The 16,990-nt window shown below is 44.7% G+C and overlaps 21 non-coding genes across 21 annotated transcripts; all 21 read right to left on the bottom strand.

The window, feature by feature from the left end:
• Positions 1-695: 695 nt before the first annotated feature.
• Positions 696-769, bottom strand: trnat-cgu (transfer RNA threonine (anticodon CGU)). Its single transcript has one exon. It is a non-coding gene; the product is annotated as a tRNA-Thr (tRNA).
• A 451-nt stretch (positions 770-1,220) lies between these two features.
• Positions 1,221-1,294, bottom strand: trnat-agu (transfer RNA threonine (anticodon AGU)). Its single transcript has one exon. It is a non-coding gene; the product is annotated as a tRNA-Thr (tRNA).
• Positions 1,295-2,936: 1,642 nt separating this feature from the next.
• trnat-agu (transfer RNA threonine (anticodon AGU)) lies at positions 2,937-3,010 on the bottom strand. The gene has a single exon. It is a non-coding gene; the product is annotated as a tRNA-Thr (tRNA).
• Positions 3,011-3,124: 114 nt separating this feature from the next.
• On the bottom strand, positions 3,125-3,214 carry trnar-ucu (transfer RNA arginine (anticodon UCU)). The gene is given in 2 exon segments: positions 3,125-3,160; positions 3,178-3,214. It is a non-coding gene; the product is annotated as a tRNA-Arg (tRNA).
• Positions 3,215-4,115: 901 nt separating this feature from the next.
• Positions 4,116-4,189, bottom strand: trnat-ugu (transfer RNA threonine (anticodon UGU)). Its single transcript has one exon. It is a non-coding gene; the product is annotated as a tRNA-Thr (tRNA).
• Positions 4,190-4,652: 463 nt separating this feature from the next.
• Positions 4,653-4,726, bottom strand: trnat-agu (transfer RNA threonine (anticodon AGU)). Its single transcript has one exon. It is a non-coding gene; the product is annotated as a tRNA-Thr (tRNA).
• Positions 4,727-4,840: 114 nt separating this feature from the next.
• On the bottom strand, positions 4,841-4,930 carry trnar-ucu (transfer RNA arginine (anticodon UCU)). The gene is given in 2 exon segments: positions 4,841-4,876; positions 4,894-4,930. It is a non-coding gene; the product is annotated as a tRNA-Arg (tRNA).
• A 902-nt stretch (positions 4,931-5,832) lies between these two features.
• On the bottom strand, positions 5,833-5,906 carry trnat-cgu (transfer RNA threonine (anticodon CGU)). The gene has a single exon. It is a non-coding gene; the product is annotated as a tRNA-Thr (tRNA).
• A 459-nt stretch (positions 5,907-6,365) lies between these two features.
• Positions 6,366-6,439, bottom strand: trnat-agu (transfer RNA threonine (anticodon AGU)). Its single transcript has one exon. It is a non-coding gene; the product is annotated as a tRNA-Thr (tRNA).
• A 385-nt stretch (positions 6,440-6,824) lies between these two features.
• trnat-ugu (transfer RNA threonine (anticodon UGU)) lies at positions 6,825-6,898 on the bottom strand. Its single transcript has one exon. It is a non-coding gene; the product is annotated as a tRNA-Thr (tRNA).
• Positions 6,899-7,861: 963 nt separating this feature from the next.
• trnat-cgu (transfer RNA threonine (anticodon CGU)) lies at positions 7,862-7,935 on the bottom strand. The gene has a single exon. It is a non-coding gene; the product is annotated as a tRNA-Thr (tRNA).
• A 1,644-nt stretch (positions 7,936-9,579) lies between these two features.
• On the bottom strand, positions 9,580-9,653 carry trnat-cgu (transfer RNA threonine (anticodon CGU)). Its single transcript has one exon. It is a non-coding gene; the product is annotated as a tRNA-Thr (tRNA).
• A 463-nt stretch (positions 9,654-10,116) lies between these two features.
• Positions 10,117-10,191, bottom strand: trnat-agu (transfer RNA threonine (anticodon AGU)). The gene has a single exon. It is a non-coding gene; the product is annotated as a tRNA-Thr (tRNA).
• A 114-nt stretch (positions 10,192-10,305) lies between these two features.
• Positions 10,306-10,395, bottom strand: trnar-ucu (transfer RNA arginine (anticodon UCU)). The gene is given in 2 exon segments: positions 10,306-10,341; positions 10,359-10,395. It is a non-coding gene; the product is annotated as a tRNA-Arg (tRNA).
• Positions 10,396-11,297: 902 nt separating this feature from the next.
• On the bottom strand, positions 11,298-11,371 carry trnat-cgu (transfer RNA threonine (anticodon CGU)). Its single transcript has one exon. It is a non-coding gene; the product is annotated as a tRNA-Thr (tRNA).
• Positions 11,372-12,997: 1,626 nt separating this feature from the next.
• Positions 12,998-13,071, bottom strand: trnat-cgu (transfer RNA threonine (anticodon CGU)). The gene has a single exon. It is a non-coding gene; the product is annotated as a tRNA-Thr (tRNA).
• A 447-nt stretch (positions 13,072-13,518) lies between these two features.
• trnat-agu (transfer RNA threonine (anticodon AGU)) lies at positions 13,519-13,592 on the bottom strand. Its single transcript has one exon. It is a non-coding gene; the product is annotated as a tRNA-Thr (tRNA).
• Positions 13,593-13,977: 385 nt separating this feature from the next.
• trnat-ugu (transfer RNA threonine (anticodon UGU)) lies at positions 13,978-14,051 on the bottom strand. The gene has a single exon. It is a non-coding gene; the product is annotated as a tRNA-Thr (tRNA).
• Positions 14,052-15,017: 966 nt separating this feature from the next.
• trnat-cgu (transfer RNA threonine (anticodon CGU)) lies at positions 15,018-15,091 on the bottom strand. The gene has a single exon. It is a non-coding gene; the product is annotated as a tRNA-Thr (tRNA).
• Positions 15,092-15,552: 461 nt separating this feature from the next.
• Positions 15,553-15,626, bottom strand: trnat-agu (transfer RNA threonine (anticodon AGU)). The gene has a single exon. It is a non-coding gene; the product is annotated as a tRNA-Thr (tRNA).
• Positions 15,627-16,731: 1,105 nt separating this feature from the next.
• trnat-cgu (transfer RNA threonine (anticodon CGU)) lies at positions 16,732-16,805 on the bottom strand. Its single transcript has one exon. It is a non-coding gene; the product is annotated as a tRNA-Thr (tRNA).
• Between the last annotated feature and the right edge of the window lie 185 nt (positions 16,806-16,990).

Here is a 16,990-nt window from a genome sequence, read left to right on the forward strand (position 1 = left end):
TTTACATTGTACTTATATTTGAAAAATATCTGCACGTAATTACATCTGTAATTAATTTCTGTAATTACATGTATAACTACATGGTTGACCCATCCCTCACACCTTAACACACCCTTATACTTACCCATACCACCAAATCTGTCCCTAACCTTACCTGTTTCCCACCTCAATAGCAGCAAAACCAATTAACAATACAATATGAACACAATAAGTACATGTATTCATTTTTGATGTAAGTACATAGTAGTTAAGGCCACTTAATATAAAGTGGGACCGAATTCAGTATGTCCGATTTACGACACATGCTTAAACCAACTAAGCCACGGCGCCAACCTGCACACACTCTCCCAGGGAGCGGCACTTAGAGGATAAAAGCATCCAGATAAGAGGCTAACGGCCAGGCTCTGCACAGCCTAAAATGGTTTTTTTGACAACTGATTCGGGAGGCCAGCTAGCCTCTGGGTTTGTTGGCCAAGTGCCATTAGTTAACCTTTGAATGGGCTCATCTGGCAATCTAGAAGTCCAGTTTGCTATCTATTGTGCCACAGAGCCTATCAGCAACTGTTGACCTGTTCAAAAGAGCGTTAGCATTATCAGGATGTGGTTTGGAAATGGAATCGCCTGCTGCCTTTGCTATCCCTTTTTGCAGTCCGATTTCAGAAAAGCACATGCTTGAGGCACACAAGGGATGCTAAAGGCATCGCTGGGATTTGAACCCAGGATCTCCTGTTTACGAGACAGACGCTTTAACCAACTAAGCCACAGCGCCAAGAAGAGCACTAGGAGGGTGAGTAAGTTGATCAAAACATCCAGCGGTGAGGACAAAGGTCCACGGGCTGGTCAGCTTATTAGATTTTTCACAACTTTCTGTTGCCCGAGGGCATAAGCTTGCAATTTAATGATAAACAAAAGGCCAGAAGTCACCAATCTGTTTTGACTCAAACCCACAAACTTCAAATGGCCTCAAATCGCAGACTAATAGTCCAATGCGCTACATGCAGTTGCTCCTTCCAGGCTTGCAGCAGTCCTAAACCAAGGAGCACGTGTTTGCAAGGCAAGCTCTTTGACCAGCTGAGCCATGCTGCATTGCTGAGATGACTCTGGGCAGCATCTGAGGGGTGGTTCGCAAATTAAATTGCATGCTGCTCTAGCACTCCTCTGCACCCCCTTTTACGGAGATCAAAATCACTCAGCCCAAGGCGCTACTTCATCAACAGCAAAGGCACCACTGGGATTCAAACCCAGGATCTCCTGTTTACTAGACAGGCGCTTTAACCAACTAAGCCACGGCACCAACTTGCATGTATCTAGTAAGAAAGTGAGATTTAGAGTTTTATAACTCTGGAGGGGTGGCCAGAGAGCATGTGAGTTTGTTGGCCAAGCGCCATTAACAGAATTCCAAAAGTAACGACTCTGGTTAGACTCGAACCCACAACCTTTGAATGGCCTCATTTGGCAGTCTAGAAGTCCAATGCGCTATCCATTGCGCCACAGAGACATGTGTGGAGCTTTTTTTTCCTGACTCTGTACAACCTGATTGCGCAAAGCAAAAACACACAACCCAAGGTGGTGTTTGATTACCAGCAAAGACAGGGCTGGGATTTGAATTCAGGGACCCACTTTATATTAAGTGGCCTTAACTACTATGTACTTAAATTTTAATTATTAATTTGGTACAAATCCCTTATTGTGTACATGCATGTTTTTACATTGTACTTATATTTGAAAAATATCTGCACGTAATTACATCTGTAATTAATTTCTGTAATTACATGTATAATTACATGGTTGACCCATCCCTCACACCTTAACACACCCTTATACTTACCCATACCACCAAATCTGTCCCTAACCTTACCTGTTTCCCACCTCAATAGCAGCAAAACCAATTAACAATACAATATGAACACAATAAGTACATGTATTCATTTTTGATGTAAGTACATAGTAGTTAAGTGCCACTTAATATAAAGTGGGACCGAATTCAGTATGTCCTATTTACGACACATGCTTAAACCAACTAAGCCACGGCGCCAACCTGCACACACACTCCCAGGGAGCGGCACTTAGAGGATAAAAGCATCCAGATAAGAGGCTAACGGCCAGGCTCTGCACAGCCTAAAATGGTTTTTTGACAACTGATTCGGGAGACCAGCTAGCCTCTGGGTTTGTTGGCCAAGTGCCATTAGTTAACTTTTGAATGGCCTAATCTGGCAGTCTAGAAGTCCAGTTTGCTATCTATTGTGCCACAGAGCCTATCAGCAACTGTTGACCTGTTCAAAAGAGCGTTAGCATTATCAGGATGTGATTTGGAAATGGAATCGCCTGCTGCCTTTCCTATCCCTGTTTGCAGCCCGATCTCAGAAAAGCACATGCTTGAGGCACACAAGGGATGCTAAAGGCACCGCTGGGATTTGAACCCAGTATCTCCTGTTTACGAAATAGACGCTTTGACCAACTAAGCCACAGCGCGAAGCAGAGCACTAGGAGGGTGAGTAGGTTGATCAAAACATCCAGCGGTGAGGACAAAGGTCCACGGGCTGGTCAGCTTATGAGATTTTTCACAACTTTCTGTTGCCCGAGGGCATAAGCTTGCAATTTAATGATAAACAAAAGGCCAGAAGTCACCAATCTGTTTTGACTCAAATCCACAAACTTCAAATGTCCTCAAATCGCAGACTAATAGTCAAATGCGCTACACTCTGCGCCACATGCAGTAGCTCCTTCCAGGCTTGCAGCAGTCCTAAACCAAGGATCACGTGTTTGCAAGGCAAGCTCTTTGACCAGGTGAGCCATGCTGCATTGCTGAGATGACTCTGGGCAGCATCTGAGGGGTGTTTCGCAAATTAAATTGCATGCTGCTCTAGCACTCCTCTGCACCCCCTTTTACGGAGACCAAAACCTCTCAGCCCAAGGCGCTACTTCATCACCAGCAAAGGCACCGCTGGGATTCGAACCCAGGGTCCCCTGTTTACTAGACAGGCGCTTTAACCAACTAAGCCACGGCACCAACTTGCATGTCTCTAGTAAGAAATTGAGATTTAGAGTTTTATAACTCTGGAGGGGTGGACAGAGAGCATGTGTGTTTGTTGGCCAAGCGCCATTAACAGAATGCCAAAAGTAACGACTCTGGTGGGACACGAACCCACAACCTTTGAATCACCTCATTTAGCAGTCTAGAAGTCCAATGCGCTATCCATTGCGCCACAGAGACATGTGTGGAGCTTTTTTTTCCTGGCTCTGTACCGCCTGATTGCGCTAAGCAAAAAAACACAACCCAAGGTGGTGTTTGATTACCAGCAAAGACAGTGCTGGGATTTGAATTCAGGGACCCACTTTATATTAAGTGGCCTCAACTAATATGTACTTAAATTTTAATTATTAATTTGGTACAAATCCCTTATTGTGTACATGCATGTTTTTACATTGTACTTATATTTGAAAAATATCTGCACGTAATTACATCTGTAATTAATTTCTGTAATTACATGTATAATTACATGGTTGACCCATCCCTCACACCTTAACACACCCTTATACTTACCCATACCACCAAATCTGTCCCTAACCTTACCTGTTTCCCACCTCAATAGCAGCAAAACCAATTAACAATACAATATGAACACAATAAGTACATGTATTCATTTTTGATGTAAGTACATAGTAGTTAAGGCCACTTAATATAAAGTGGGACCGAATTCAGTATGTCCTATTTACGACACATGCTTAAACCAACTAAGCCACGGTGCCAACCTGCACACACTCTCCCAGGGAGCGGCACTTAGAGGATAAAAGCATCCAGATAAGAGGCTAACGGCCAGGCTCTGCACCGCCTAAAATGGTTTTTTTGACAACTGATTCGGGAGGCCAGCTAGCCTCTGGGTTTGTTGGCCAAGTGCCATTAGTTAACTTTTGAATGGCCTAATCTGGCAGTCTAGAAGTCCAGTTTGCTATCTATTGTGCCACAGAGCCTATCAGCAACTGTTGACCTGTTCAAAAGAGCGTTAGCATTATCAGGATGTGGTTTGGAAATGGAATCGCCTGCTGCCTTTCCTATCCCTGTTTGCAGCCCGATCTCAGAAAAGCACATGCTTGAGGCACACAAGGGATGCTAAAGGCACCGCTGGGATTTGAACCCAGTATCTCCTGTTTACAAGACAGACGCTTTGACCAACTAAGCCACAGCGCCAAGCAGAGCACTAGGAGGGTGAGTAGGTTGATCAAAACATCCAGCGGTGAGGACAAAGGTCCACGGGCTGGTCAGCCTATGAGATTTTTCACAACTTTCTGTTGCCCGAGGGCATAAGCTTGCAATTTAATGATAAACCAAAGGCCAGAAGTCACCAATCTGTTTTGACTCAAACCCACAAACTTCAAATGGCCTCAAATCGCAGACTAATAGTCCAATGCGCTACACTCTGCGCCACATGCAGTAGCTCCTTCCAGGCTTGCAGCAGTCCTAAACCAAGGATCACGTGTTTGCAAGGCAAGCTCTTTGACCAGCTGAGCCATGCTGCATTGCTGAGATGACTCTGGGCAGCATCTGAGGGGTGGTTCGCAAATTAAATTGCATGCTGCTCTAGCACTCCTCTGCATCCCCTTTTACGGAGACCAAAACCTCTCAGCCCAAGGCACTACTTCATCACCAGCAAAGGCACCGCTGGGATTTGAACCCAGGATCTCCTGTTTACTAGACAGGCGCTTTAACCAACTAAGCCACGGCACCAACTTGCATGTATCTAGTAAGAAATTGAGATTTAGAGTTTTATAACTCTGGAGGGGTGGACAGAGAGCATGTGTGTTTGTTGGCCAAGCGCCATTAACAGAATGCCAAAAGTAACGACTCTGGTGGGACTCAAACCCACAACCTTTGAATGGCCTCATTTGGCAGTCTAGAAGTCCAATGCGCTATCCATTGCGCCACAGAGACATGTGTGGAGCTTTTTTTTCCTGACTCTCTACCGCCTGATTGCGCAAAGCAAAAAAACACAACCCAAGGTGGTGTTTGATTACCAGCAAAGACAGTGCTGGGATTTGAATTCAGGGACCCACTTTATATTAAGTGGCCTTAACTACTATGTACTTAAATTTTAATTATTAATTTGGTACAAATCCCTTATTGTGTACATGCATGTTTTTACATTGTACTTATATTTGAAAAATATCTGCACGTAATTACATCTGTAATTAATTTCTGTAATTGCATGTATAATTACATGGTTGACCCATCCCTCACACCTTAACACACCCTTATACTTACACATACCACCAAATCTGTCCCTGACCTTACCTGTTTCCCACCTCAATAGCAGCAAAACCAATTAACAATACAATATGAACACAATAAGTACATGTATTAATTTTTTGATGTAAGTACATAGTAGTTAAGGCCACTTAATATAAAGTGGGACCAAATTCAGTATGTCCTATTTACGACACAAGCTTAAACCAACTAAGCCACGGCGCCAACCTGCACACACTCTCCCAGGGAGCGGCACTTAGAGGATAAAAGCATCCAGATAAGAGGCTAACGGCCAGGCTCTGCACAGCCTAAAATGGTTTTTTTGACAACTGATTCGGGAGGCCAGCTAGCCTCTGGGTTTGTTGGCCAATTACCATTAGTTAACCTTTGAATGGCCTCATCTGGCAGTCTAGAAGTCCAGTTTGCTATCTATTGTGCCACAGAGCCTATCAGCAACTGTTGACCTGTTCAAAAGAGTGTTAGCATTATCAGGATGTGGTTTGGAAATGGAATCGCCTGCTGCCTTTGCTATCCCTGTTTGCAGTCCGATCTCAGAAAAGCACATGCTTGAGGCACACAAGGGATGCTAAAGGCACCGCTGGGATTTGAACCCAGGATCTCCTGTTTACGAGACAGACGCTTTTACCAACTAAGCCACAGCGCCAAGCAGAGCACTAGGAGGGTGAGTTGATCAAAACATCCAGCGGTGAGGACAAAGGTCCACGGGCTGGTCAGCTTATGAGATTTTTCACAACTTTCTGTTGCCCGAGGGCATAAGCATGCAATTTAATGATAAACAAAAGGCCAGAAGTCACCAATCTGTTATAACTCAAACCCACAAACTTCAAATGGCCTCAAATCGCAGACTAATAGTCCAATGCGCTACACTCTGCGCCACATGCAGTACCTCCTTCCAGGCTTGCAGCAGTCCTAAACCAAGGATCACGTGTTTGCAAGGCAAGCTCTTTGACCAGCTGAGCCATGCTGCATTGCTGAGATGACTCTGGGCAGCATCTGAGGGGTGGTTCGCAAATTAAATTGCATGCTGCTCTAGCACTCCTCTGCACCCCCTTTTACGGAGACCAAAACCTCTAAGCCCAAGGCATCACTTCATCACCAGCAAAGGCACCGCTGGGATTCGAACCCAGGATCTCCTGTTTACTAGACAGGCGCTTTAACCAACTAAGCCACAGCACCAACTTGCATGTACCTTCTAAGAAAGTGAGATGTAGAGTTTTATAACTCTGGAGGGGTGGCCAGAGAGCATATGTGTTTGTTGGCTAAGCGCCATTAACAGAATGCCAAAAGTAACGACTCTGGTGGGACTCGAACCCACAACCTTTGAATGGCCTCATCTGGCAGTCTAGAAGTCCAATGCCCTATCCATTGCACCACAGAGACATGTGTGAAGCTTTTTTTTTCCTGGCTTGTGCCAGTCCGTTGAATTGAGTTCAGGCATTTGGGGAGCGGGAAGGACAAGATATGTGGGTCTCTCTGCAATTGGTATGTGGTTGGAAAAGTGGATGATCTGTAAGGGCTTCCTTTCCAAGAAAGAGCCCAATGAGCAGAGCCACCTGTTAAAAGGCACCGCTGGGAATCGAACCCAGGATCTCCTGTTTACAAGACAAGCGCTTTGACCAGCTAAGCCACGGCGCCCTGCTGCATTGTTGACTTGGGTCAGAATTCTTCGTCAGCAGCTGAGGGGTGGTTGGCAAATGAAATCGCATGCTGCTCTGACGCTCCTCTGTACCGCCTGATTGCGCAAATCAAAAACACACAACCCAAGGTGGTGTTTGATTACCAGCAAAGACAGTGCTGGGATTTGAATTCAGGGACCCACTTTATATTAAGTGGCCTTAACTACTATGTACTTAAATTTTAATTATTAATTTGGTACAAATCCCTTATTGTGTACATGCATGTTTTTACATTGTACTTATATTTGAAAAATATCTGCACGTAACTACATCTGTAATTAATTTCTGTAATTACATGTATAATTACATGGTTGACCCATCCCTCACACCTTAACACACCCTTATACTTACCCATACCACCAAATCTGTCCCTAACCTTACCTGTTTCCCACCTCAATAGCAGCAAAACCAATTAACAATACAATATGAACACAATAAGTACATGTATTCATTTTTGATGTAAGTACATAGTAGTTAAGACCACTTAATATAAAGTGGGACCGAATTCAGTATGTCCTATTTACGACACATGCTTAAACCAACTAAGCCACGGCGCCAACCTGCACACACTCTCCCAGGAAGCGGCACTTAGAGGATAAAAGCATCCAGATAAGAGGCTAACGGCCAGGCTCTGCACAGCCTAAAATGGTTTTTTTGACAACTGATTCGGGAGGCCAGCTAGCCTCTGGGTTTGTTGGCCAAGTGCCATTAGTTAACTTTTGAATGGCCTAATCTGGCAGTCTATAAGTCCAGTTTGCTATCTATTGTGCCACAGAGCCTATCAGCAACTGTTGACCTGTTCAAAAGAGCGTTAGCATTATCAGGATGTGGTTTGGAAATGGAATCGCCTGCTGCCTTTCCTATCCCTGTTTGCAGTCCGATCTCAGAAAAGCACATGCTTGAGGCACACAAGGGATGCTAAAGGCACCGCTGGGATTTAAACCCAGGATCTCTTGTTTACGAGACAGACGCTTTGACCAACTAAGCCACAGCGCCAAGCAGAGCACTAGGAGGGTGAGTAGGTTGATCAAAACATCCAGCGGTGAGGACAAAGGTCCACGGGCTGGTCAGCTTATGAGATTTTTCACAACTTTCTGTTGCCCGAGGGCATAAGCTTGCAATTTAATGATAAACAAAAGGCCAGAAGTCACCAATCTGTTTTGACTCAAACCCACAAACTTCAAATGGCCTCAAATCACAGACTTATAGTCCAATGCGCTACACTCTGCGCCACATGCAGTAGCTCCTTCCAGGCTTGCAGCAGTCCTAAACCAAGGATCACGTGTTTGCAAGGCAAGCTCTTTGACCAGGTGAGCCATGCTGCATTGCTGAGATGACTCTGGGCAGCATCTGAGGGGTCGTTCGCAAATTAAATTGCATGCTGCTCTAGCACTCCTCTGCACCCCCTTTTACGGAGACCAAATCTTCTCAGCCGAAGGCGCTACTTCATCACCAGCAAAGGCACCACGGGAATTCGAACCAAGGATCTCCTGTTTACTAGAAAGGCGCTTTAACCAACTAAGCCACGGCACCAACTTGCATGTATCTAGTAAGAAATTGAGATTTAGAGTTTTATAACTCTGGAGGGGAGGACAGAGAGCATGTGTGTTTGTTGGCCAAGCGCCATTAACAGAATGCCAAAAGTAACGACTTTGGTGGGACTCGAACCCACAACCTTTTAATGGCCTCATTTGGCAGTCTAGAAGTCCAATGCACTATCCATTGCGCCACAGAGACATGTGTGGAGCTTTTTTTTCCTGGCTCTGTACCGCCTGATTGCGCAAAGCAAAAAAACACAACCCAAGGTGGTGTTTGATTACCAGCAAAGACAGTGCTGGGATTTGAATTCAGGGACCCACTTTATATTAAGTGGCCTTAACTACTATGTACTTAAATTTTAATTATTAATTTGGTACAAATCCCTTATTGTGTACATGCATGTTTTTTACATTGTACTTATATTTGAAAAATATCTGCACGTAATTACATCTGTAATTAATTTCTGTAATTACATGTATAATTACATGGTTGACCCATCCCTCACACCTTAACACACTCTTATACTTACCCATACCACCAAATCTGTCCCTAACCTTACCTGTTTCCCACCTCAATAGCACCAAAACCTATTAACAATACAATATGAACACAATAAGTACATGTATTCATTTTTTGATGTAAGTACATAGTAGTTAAGGCCACTTAATATAAAGTGGGACCGAATTCAGTATGTCCTATTTACGACACAAGCTTAAACCAACTAAGCCACGGCGCCAACCTGCACACACTCTCCCAGGGAGCGGCACTTAGAGGATAAAAGCATCCAGATAAGAGGCTAACGGCCAGGCTCTGCACAGCCTAAAATGGTTTTTTTGACAACTGATTCGGGAGGCCAGCTAGCCTCTGAGTTTGTTGGCCAAGTGCCATTAGTTAACCTTTGAATGGCCTCATCTGGCAGTCTAGAAGTCCAGTTTGCTATCTATTGTGCCACAGAGCCTATCAGCAACTGTTGACCTGTTCAAAAGAGCGTTAGCATTATCAGGATGTGGTTTGGAAATGGAATCGCCTGCTGCCTTTGCTATCCCTGTTTGCAGTCCGATATCAGAAAAGCACATGCTTGAGGCACACAAGGGATGCTAAAGGCACCGCTGGGATTTGAACCCAGGATCGCCTGTTTACGAGACAGACGCTTTAACCAACTAAGCCACAGCGCCAAGAAGAGCACTAGGAGGGTGAGTAAGTTGATCAAAACATCCAGCGGTGAGGACAAAGGTCCACGGGCTGGTCAGCTTATTCGATTTTTCACAACTTTCTGTTGCCCGAGGGCATAAGCTTGCAATTTAATGATAAACAAAAGGCCAGAAGTCACCAATCTGTTTTGACTCAAATCCACAAACTTCAAATGGCCTCAAATCGCAGACTAATAGTCCAATGCGCTACACTCTGCGCCACATGCAGTAGCTCCTTCCAGGCTTGCAGCAGTCCTAAACCAAGGAGCACGTGTTTGCAAGGCAAGCTCTTTGACCAGGTGAGCCATGCTGCATTGCTGAGATGACTCTGGGCAGCATCTGAGGGGCGGTTCGCAAATTAAATTGCATGCTGCTCTAGCACTTCTCTGCACCCCCTTTTACGGAGACCAAAACCTCTCAGCCCAAGGCGCTACTTCATCACCAGCAAAGGCACCACTGGGATTCGAACCCAGGGATTTCCTGTTTACTAGACAGGCGCTTTTACCAACTAAGCCACGGCACCAACTTGCATGTATCTAGTAAGAAATTGAGATTTAGAGTTTTATAACTCTGGAGGGGTGGACAGAGAGCATGTGTGTTTGTTGGCCAAGCGCCATTAACAGAATGCCAAAAGTAACGACTCTGGTGGGACTCGAACCCACAACCTTTGAATGGCCTCATTTGGCAGTCTAGAAGTCCAATGCGCTATCCATTGCGCCACAGAGACATGTGTGGAGCTTTTTTTTCCTGGCTCTGTACCACCTGATTGCGCAAAGCAAAAAAACACAACCCAAGGTGGTGTTTGATTACCAGCAAAGACAGTGCTGGGATTTGAATTCAGGGACCCACTTTATATTAAGTGGCCTTAACTACTATGTACTTAAATTTTAATTATTAATTTGGTACAAATCCCTTATTGTGTACATGCATGTTTTTACATTGTACTTATATTTGAAAAATATCTGCACGTAATTACATCTGTAATTAATTTCTGTAATTACATGTATAATTACATGGTTGACCCATCCCTCACACCTTAACACACCCCTTATACTTACCCATACCACCAAATCTGTCCCTAACCTTACCTGTTTCCCACCTCAATAGCAGCAAAACCTATTAACAATACAATATGAACACAATAAGTACATGTATTCATTTTTGATGTAAGTACATAGTAGTTAAGGCCACTTAATATAAAGTGGGACCGAATTCAGTATGTCCTATTTACGACACATGCTTAAACCAACTAAGCCACGGCGCCAACCTGCACACACTCTCCCAGGGAGCGGCACTTAGAGGATAAAAGCATCCAGATAAGAGGCTAACGGCCAGGCTCTGCACAGCCTAAAATGGTTTTTTTGACAACTGATTCGGGAGGCCAGCTAGCCTCTGGGTTTGTTGGCCAAGTGCCATTAGTTAACTTTTGAATGGCCTAATCTGGCAGTCTAGAAGTCCAGTTTGCTATCTATTGTGCCACAGAGCCTATCAGCAACTGTTGACCTGTTCAAAAGAGCGTTAGCATTATCAGGATGTGGTTTGGAAATGGAATCGCCTGCTGCCTTTCCTATCCCTGTTTGCAGTCCGATCTCAGAAAAGCACATGCTTGAGGCACACAAGGGATGCTAAAGGCACCGCTGGGATTTGAATCCAGGATCTCCTGTTTACGAGACAGACGCTTTAACCAACTAAGCCACAGCGCCAAGCAGAGCACTAGGAGGGTGAGTAGGTTGATCAAAACATCCAGCGGTGAGGACAAAGGTCCACGGGCTGGTCAGCTTATGAGATTTTTCACAACTTTCTGTTGCCCGAGGGCATAAGCTTGCAATTTAATGATAAAAAAAGGCCAGAAGTCACCAATCTGTTTTGACTCAAACAGCCTCAAATCGCAGACTAATAGTCCAATGCGCTACACTCTGCGCCACATGCAGTAGCTCCTTCCAGGCTTGCAGCAGTCCTAAACCAAGGATCACGTGTTTGCAAGGCAAACTCTTTGACCAGGTGAGCCATGCTGCATTGCTGAGATGACTCTGGGCAGCATCTGAGGGGTGGTTCGCAAATTAAATTGCATGCTGCTCTAGCACTCCTCTGCACCCCCTTTTACGGAGAACAAAACCTCTCAGCCCAAGGCGCTACTTCATCACCAGCAAAGGCACTGCTGGGATTCAAACCCAGAATCTCCTGTTTATTAGACAGGCGCTTTAACCAACTAAGCCACGGCACCAACTTGCATGTATCTTGTAAGAAAGTGAGATTTAGAGTTTTATAACTCTGGAGGGGTGGCCAGAGAGCATGTGTGTTTGTTGGCCAAGCGCCATTAACAGAATGCCAAAAGTAACGACTCTGGTGGGACTCGAACCCACAACCTTTGAATGGCCTCATTTGGCAGTCTAGAAGTCCAATTCGCTATCCATTGCGCCACAGAGACATGTGTGGAGCTTTTTTTTCCTGACTCTGTACCACCTGATTACGCAAAGCAAAAAAACACAACCCAAGGTGGTGTTTGATTACCAGCAAAGACAGTGCTGGGATTTGAATTCAGGGACCCACTTTATATTAAGTGGCCTTAACTACTATGTACTTAAATTTTAATTATTAATTTGGTACAAATCCCTTATTGTGTACATGCATGTTTTTACATTGTACTTATATTTGAAAAATATCTGCACATAATTACATCTGTAATTAATTTCTGTAATTACATGTATAATTACATGGTTGACCCATCCCTCACACCTTAACACACCCTTATACTTACCCATACCACCAAATCTGTCCCTAACCTTACCTGTTTCCCACCTCAATAGCAGCAAAACCAATTAACAATACAATATGAACACAATAAGTACATGTATTCATTTTTGATGTAAGTACATAGTAGTTAAGGCCACTTAATATAAAGTGGGACCGAATTCAGTATGTCCTATTTACGACACATGCTTAAACCAACTAAGCCACGGCGCCAACCTGCACACACTCTCCCAGGGAGCGGCACTTAGAGGATAAAAGCATCCAGATAAGAGGCTAACGGCCAGGCTCTGCACAGCCTAAAATGGTTTTTTTGACAACTGATTCGGGAGGCCAGCTAGCCTCTGGGTTTGTTGGCCAAGTGCCATTAGTTAACTTTTGAATGGCCTAATCTGGCAGTCTAGAAGTCCAGTTTGCTATCTATTGTGCCACAGAGCCTATCAGCAACTGTTGACCTGTTCAAAAGAGCGTTAGCATTATCAGGATGTGGTTTGGAAATGGAATCGCCTGCTGCCTTTCCTATCCCTGTTTGCAGTCCGATCTCAGAAAAGCACATGCTTGAGGCACACAAGGGATGCTAAAGGCACCGCTGGGATTTGAACCCAGGATCTCCTGTTTACGAGACAGACGCTTTGACCAACTAAGCCACAGCGCCAAGCAGAGCACTAGGAGGGTGAGTAGGTTGATCAAAACATCCAGCGGTGAGGACAAAGGTCCACGGGCTGGTCAGCTTATGAGATTTTTCACAACTTTCTGTTGCCCGAGGGCATAAGCTTGCAATTTAATGATAAAAAAAGGCCAGAAGTCACCAATCTGTTTTGACTCAAACGGCCTCAAATCGCAGACTAATAGTCCAATGCGCTACACTCTGCGCCACATGCAGTAGCTCCTTCCAGGCTTGCAGCAGTCCTAAACCAAGGATCACGTGTTTGCAAGGCAAGCTCTTTGACCAGGTGAGCCATGCTGCATTGCTGAGATGACCCTGGGCAGCATCCGAGGGGTGGTTCGCAAATTAAATTGCATGCTGCTCTAGCACTCCTCTGCACCCCCTTTTACGGAGACCAAAACCTCTCAGCCCAAGGCGCTACTTCATCACCAGCAAAGGCACCGCTGGGATTCGAACCTAGGATCTCCTGTTTACTAGACAGGCGCTTTAACCAACTAAGCCACAGCACCAACTTGCATGTATCTAGTAAGAAATTGAGATTTAGAGTTTTATAACTCTGGAGGGGTGGACAGAGAGCATGTGTGTTTGTTGGCCAAGCGCCATAAACAGTATGCCAAAAGTAACGACTCTGGTGGGACTCGAACCCACAACCTTTGAATGGCCTCATTTGGCAGTCTAGAAGTCTAATGCGATATCCATTGCGCCACAGAGACACGTGTGAAGCTTTTTTTTTCCTGGCTTGTGCCAGTCCGTTGAATTGAGTTCAGGCATTTGGTGAGCGGGAAGGACAAGATATGTGGGTCTCTCTGCAATTGGTATGTGGTTGGAAAAGTGGATGATCTGTAAGGGCTTCCTTTCCAAGAAAGAGCCCAATGAGTAGAGCCACCTGTTAAAAGGCACCGCTGGGAATCGAACCCAGGATCTCCTGTTTACAAGACAAGCGCTTTGACCAGCTAAGCCACGGCGCCCTGCTGCATTGTTGATTTGGGTCAGAATTCTTCGTCAGCAGCTGAGGGGTGGTTGGCAAATGAAATCACATGCTGCTCTGACGCTCCTCTGTACCGCCTGATTGCGCAAATCAAAAACACACAACCCAAGGTGGTGTTTGATTACCAGCAAAGACAGTGCTGGGATTTGAATTCAGGGACCCACTTTATATTAAGTGGCCTTAACTACTATGTACTTAAATTTTAATTATTAATTTGGTACAAATCCCTTATTGTGTACATGCATGTTTTTACATTGTACTTATATTTGAAAAATATCTGCACGTAATTACATCTGTAATTAATTTCTGTAATTACATGTATAATTACATGGTTGACCCATCCCTCACACCTTAACACACCCTTATACTTACCCATACCACCAAATCTGTCCCTAACCTTACCTGTTTCCCACCTCAATAGCAGCAAAACCTATTAACAATACAATATGAACACAATAAGTAAATGTATTCATTTTTTGATGTAAGTACATAGTAGTTAACGCCACTTAATATAAAGTGGGACCGAATTCAGTATGTCCTAATTACGACACAAGCTTAAACCAACTAAGCCACGGCGCCAACCTGCACACACTCTCCCAGGGAGCGGCACTTAGAGGATAAAAGCATCCAGATAAGAGGCTAACGGCCAGGCTCTGCACAGCCTAAAATGGTTTTTTTGACAACTGATCCGGGAGGCCAGCTAGCCTCTGGGTTTGTTGGCCAAGTGCCATTAGTTAACCTTTGAATGGCCTCATCTGGCAGTCTAGAAGTCCAGTTTGCTATCTATTGTGCCACAGAGCCTATCAGCAACTGTTGACCTGTTCAAAAGAGCGTTAGCATTATCAGGATGTGGTTTGGAAATGGAATCGCCTGCTGCCTTTGCTATCCCTTTTTTTGCAGTCCGATTTCAGAAAAGCACATGCTTGAGGCAGACAAGGGATGCTAAAGGCACCGCTGGGATTTGAACCCAGGATCTCCTGTTTACGAGACAGACGCTTTAACCAACTAAGCCACAGCACCAAGAAGAGCAATAGGAGGGTGAGTAAGTTGATCAAAACATCCAGCGGTGAGGACAAAGGTCCACGGGCTGGTCAGCTTATTAGATTTTTCACAACTTTCTGTTGCCCGAGGGCATAAGCTTGCAATTTAATGATAAACAAAAGGCCAGAAGTCACCAATCTGTTTTGACTCAAACCTACAAACTTCAAATGGCCTCAAATCGCAGACTAATAGTCCAATCCGCTACACTCTGCGGATTGCAGTAGCTCCTTCCAGGCTTGCAGCAGTCCTAAACCAAGGACCACGTGTTTGCAAGGCAAGCTCTTTGACCAGCTGAGCCATGCTGCATTGCTGAGATGACTCTGGGCAGCATCTGAGGGGTGGTTCGCAAATTAAATTGCATGCTGCTCTAGCACTCCTCTGCACCCCTTTTTACGGAGACCAAAACCTCTCAGCCCAAGGCGCTACTTCATCACCAGCAAAGGCACTGCTGGGATTCGAACCCAGGATCTCCTGTTTACTAGACAGGCGCTTTAATCAACTAAGCCACGGCACCAACTTGCATGTATCTAGTAAGAAAGTGAGATTTAGAGTTTTATAACTCTGGAGGGGTAGCCAGAGAGCATGTGTGTTTGTTGGCCAAGCGCCATTAACAGAATGCCAAAAGTAACGACTCTGGTGGGACTCAAACCCACAACCTTTGAATGGCCTCATTTGGCAGTCTAGAAGTCCAATTCGCTATCCATTGTGCCACAGAGACATGTGTGGAGCTTTTTTTTCCTGACTCTGTACCACCTGATTGCGCAAAGCAAAAAAACACAACCCAAGGTGGTGTTTGATTACCAGCAAAGACAGTGCTGGGATTTGAATTCAGGGACCCACTTTATATTAAGTGGCCTTAACTACTATGTACTTAAATTTTAACTATTAATTTGGTACAAATCCCTTATTGTGTACATGCATGTTTTTACATTGTACTTATATTTGAAAAATATCTGCACGTAATTACATCTGTAATTAATTTCTGTAATTACATGTATAATTACATGGTTGACCCATCCCTCCCACCTTAACACACCCTTATACTTACCCATACCACCAAATCTGTCCCTAACCTTACCTGTTTCCCACCTCAATAGCAGCAAAACCAATTAACAATACAAAATGAACACAATAAGTACATGTATTCATTTTTGATGTAAGTACATAGTAGTTAAGGCCACTTAATATAAAGTGGGACCGAATTCAGTATGTCCTATTTACGACACATGCTTAAACCAACTGAGCCACGACGCCAACCTGCACACACTCTCCCAGGGAGCGGCACTTAGAGGATAAAAGCATCCAGATAAGAGGCTAACAGCCAGGCTCTGCACAGCCTAAAATGGTTTTTTTGACAACTGATTCGGGAGGCCAGCTAGCCTCTGGGTGTGTTGGCCAAGTGCCATTAGTTAACCTTTGAATGGCCTCATCTGGCAGTCTAGAAGTCCAGTTTGCTATCTATTGTGCCACAGAGCCTATCAGCAACTGTAGACCTGTTCAAAAGAGCGTTAGCATTATCAGGATGTGGTTTGGAAATGGAATCGCCTGCTGCCTTTGCTATCCCTGTTTGCAGTCCGATTTCAGAAAAGCACATGCTTGAGGCACACAAGGGATGCTAAAGGCACCACTGGGATTTGAACCCAGGATCTCCTGTTTACGAGACAGACGCTTTGACCAACTAAGCCACAGCGCCAAGCAGAGCACTAGGAGGGTGAGTAGGTTGACCAAAACATTCAGCGGTGAGGACAAAGGTCCACGGGCTGGTCAGCTTATGAGATTTTTCACAACTTTCTGTTGCCCGAGGGCATAAGCGTGCAATTTAATGATAAACAAAAGGCCAGAAGTCACCAATCTGTTTTGACTCAAACCCACAAACTT

The sequence above is a fragment of the Carassius carassius genome, chromosome 1 (assembly GCF_963082965.1).
Source record: "Carassius carassius chromosome 1, fCarCar2.1, whole genome shotgun sequence".
Classification (NCBI taxonomy): domain Eukaryota; kingdom Metazoa; phylum Chordata; class Actinopteri; order Cypriniformes; family Cyprinidae; genus Carassius; species Carassius carassius.